Here is a 3,925-nt window from a genome sequence, read left to right as displayed (position 1 = left end):
AGAAGAGAGAGAGAGAGATAGAGAGAGAGTGAAAGCTTCCTCTAGTATGTGATTCCCGATCTGCTGCATTACTCTACAATGCAATTTCTGTGTAGTCCTCCGCTCCCTCCCTCTCTCCTCCGCTCCATCTCTCTGTGAGCAGTAATCTCCAGTTGCTCTCGCTGTCTTGCAGCTCTCTACCCTGCCACAGTGCAGAGAGAGAGGGTCTCTCTCTCTCTCTCTCTCTCTCTCTCTCTCTCTCTCTCTCTCTCTCTCTCTCTCTCTCTCTCTCTCTCTCTCTCTCTCTCCCCTCAGCTTCACTTTTTCCCCAGTGAGGATGACATCCCCGAATTTGATGAACCAGCGCAGCTCTCATTCTGGCTGGTGGCTTCCGAGGGAGACCCCACATGAGCGGGCTTACTGGACGAGGAGGTGCCGCATCTAAGGAGCTTGGTAGAAGACCTGTCAGCTGTAGCAGTGTCTGAGTAAGTGCCTTACTATTTTACTGGGTCCATCAAAAATAAGGCAGGGGTTGAGGGTGATGACTTTGGTCAGGGATAGAATGAAACCAGTCTCTGCTTTTAGGCTCAGAACTGCAACACAGCTTTGTTATTTTCTGTATCTCAGCATGTTGGAGGCATTGCCTGATTAACTGAGTGACTGACAGTACTGATGATTTATGGAGGGATGAGATAGCATTGGTAGCAACGAGCGTATGCTGCAGCTTTATCCTGTCTCACAGGAGTGAGCGCTATTCTTGGTCACGACACTGAAATACTGTGTCTCTGTTTTCCCTTTCCTCTTCGTTGATATGCTTACTGTGGCATACACTCATACAGATGGCTATCGCTCCCAGCGGTGGTGTTCAAACTCCCCACTGTTTATGTATGATCTTAATTTGAGTGAGACCACTGCACACTTTCATTCAGATACCTAATTACTCTATGCCAAGACAGAGGAAGTTTCAGGACAAAGTGTAACCGTTAGGTTTGCACAGAAGATCCCAACCTCACTTTAATGTTCCAGGCGAGAAAGGTTCTATAGTAGTTGGGAGTGAGATTCAGTGCACGAGCAAAGCTGAAAGTCAGTCCGTAAAAGTATGACAAGCTGGGGGCTGTGGTTGGAAGAAAGGATCGCTATGGTAACAGCAGGTTCTGAGTGTAGAGGTAAGGTGAAGGAAACTTGCTGCTTGTTTTGGTGCCTATTCAGCTTGATCATGTTGACGCGACATACAAAAAACTGGGAAGGACTGAGAAGATTTAAGATATATTTTACATAAAGAGCAATATTAACGATAAATACAAAATGCAAAAGTATTACATATGGATGGTTTCATGTGAAGTATGCGTTGTTAGTTGCCATGTATATAGACTCTATTTTAGGGAAATATGGTTAAAAGTTTGAGACTGTGCAGTCTCATCAGTCTGTGTCTATTCTAATCTGTCGTTACCTTTTTGTGGAGGCAGAGCACACTGAAGGTGGATGGTACAGAGGGAATGCAGAACAGATCTGTCAGTGTTAATAAGAGTATGTGATGAGAAGAGCTCTGCTGCTCCATATCCTCAAGTGTCTCTTCCCCCAAGAGCCCCCTTCAGAAGCCCACACGGATCCTCTCTGTCATTTGGATTTGTGATATAATGATGGACTGAGTTTTTTAAACACACTCCCAAATGCTCACCATACAATTATAGATTGTGATATCCAGTCAACTCGTCAACCATGAAAGGGGGATGCAACAGTGGCAGAGCATTCACGTTGCATTCACAAGTATCTAGAGTTGGTTGCCACAGTGATATGTGAAGGTGGTTTTACTGCCATATGTAATCAAGCTTGTTATGTAGGACAACAGCGTTTTCATTAGAGAATTTGTCATTAAAAAGTAATAGTGGCTTCAGTTGATTGGGTGCACTCCACGTCTATCAAAACACATTCTACTGGAAACTAAAATCATTTGAAAATATCAACACATCTTCTAGCAACTGAGAACTTCAGGCTTAGGCTAAGTGCATTTGTTAAAACCTTTTTTAATTTTTTCAGGATGGATTTTTATCTTTAATACCTCATGTAACAAAACTAAGTTATTTCTGATCAGTGTTTCTGCATTCCTTTGAGTGGGCTGGTGCATTAGCTACCAGGCGTCAAGGATGAGGATCCCCAATTACCTCGGCCAAGGTGGTTATGTTTTCACCCCTGTCTGTTTGATTGTTTGCTTGTAAGAAAGATTACACGATAACTACTGGACAGATTATCATGAAACCTGGTGGAAGAATGTGATATGGGTCAGGGAAGCGCCCCCCAAAAAAAGTTTGGTGTGGATCATAGGTCTGGATCCACATCAGGGGGCAGATCTTCAGAAGCCAGCAGATTTTCACTGATTTCCCAGGGAATCATTCATGGATCTACTACTGAGGCTACTGAGACTTAATCAAGCTGCAAAATTTGGTGCAGCTTGATTGAATTGAAGGGGTCTGTTGGGCCTTGGTGGTGGTAGGCACTCGACTGTCTTGCATTCTAGTCATACGCATGTGTCAACTGTGCATACACTCATCCAAGTACTTTACAAATATACCTTAATTGTGCAAACCAACGCAGATACACTAGACCTTTAATGCACCTACAATTGTGTATGGTGTCATAACATGCACACAGATTCTATTGGTCCAGGTTTCCCCACTCTCCCTCTTCTGCATGGCCTGCTGTGTTTAGCAGTAAGCCATGCAGCTGGAGAGCCGTGTTTGAATGAGAGAAACAGAGGCACACAATTACCTGTATGTGTTGTTGTTGTTGTAACAATAGGCATACATTTGTCCTTGAATGTGTGTAGAGGATGGGCTCTTTGACAGTAGAGGGGAGAAGGTTTGTGTTTTTAGAGAGGGATCTGTGCCACTACAGAGAAGCAACAGGTCGGTGAATAACTGCTACCTACAGGCCATACAGTAGAACTGTCCCGTGGTCACCCTGCAGACTGAATGTAGAGCAACACAATGACTGGGATACAACCTCTCTCTGCTCTCCTCCTCCTCAACATCTCTGACTCACAGCCCAGCACACATTATTCAACCCACGATAAAGACCTCCATAATAGAGTTGGAGGCCATTTTTCCTCTGTTAATATTACTTTCCTGTTGTTGGTGAGCTCTTGTAACCAAGCAGTGTTTTTGGAGCCTTTCTGATTTCAGGTGCCGTAATTATATTGTTTTGTATTGATTGTAAAACAGGAAAAACTTGTGTTTTGGACAGGGACCAGCCATAGGGAGAAGCATAATGCTGTGTTACTATAGTCTGGAAAAGTCTAGCAGACACAGATCGACCAGCTCGGTAGTCAAACTGTTTTTCTGTACTTGTAATGAGTTTTTGAAAGTATAGTTATTTGTGATTGTTATATGATTATTGCAGGAGGAGCTCAGCTGCACAGTATGTTAGCTCAGCTCATTATGGGCAGTCAACTAGCACTTGAGGAAGACAGTCAGAACTGAGTCCCATCTGGTGCCTCATGCTATCATGGTTCCCTGCAACCACCAACTTTACCACTGTTTTGGAAGTCTTCCATATTTTTAAACACTATATCACGCAGTGTTGATTGTGTATACGCACAAATATAAACTGTATATGTATGAGATTCATAAGCAGGTTTGCAGATGTCAGGAGACATGGACCAAAGGCACGGAGGTTTCTGTGTCCGTCAAGTCAAAACACTTTCACATGGGCGAAAATATTTTGGGGTATCATACCTACAGGGTCAAAATATTCTCTCTCTCTCGACCTGGCACCTGCAGGTACAAATAGAAACTCTTAGACATCTCTTCTAAGCCAGCGGGCAGGAATATGTAACAGTGGTTGTCATGTGCTTACAGGCTCAGGATCAGCAGGTGCTGTAGAAAGCTCACCGCGGCAAACGCTTTGCTTATCATCACTCATTACAAGCCACCTGCTCCTGCATCATTTC

The sequence above is a fragment of the Limanda limanda genome, chromosome 5 (assembly GCF_963576545.1).
Source record: "Limanda limanda chromosome 5, fLimLim1.1, whole genome shotgun sequence".
Lineage (NCBI taxonomy): Eukaryota > Metazoa > Chordata > Actinopteri > Pleuronectiformes > Pleuronectidae > Limanda > Limanda limanda.
This window is presented reverse-complemented; position numbering follows the sequence as displayed.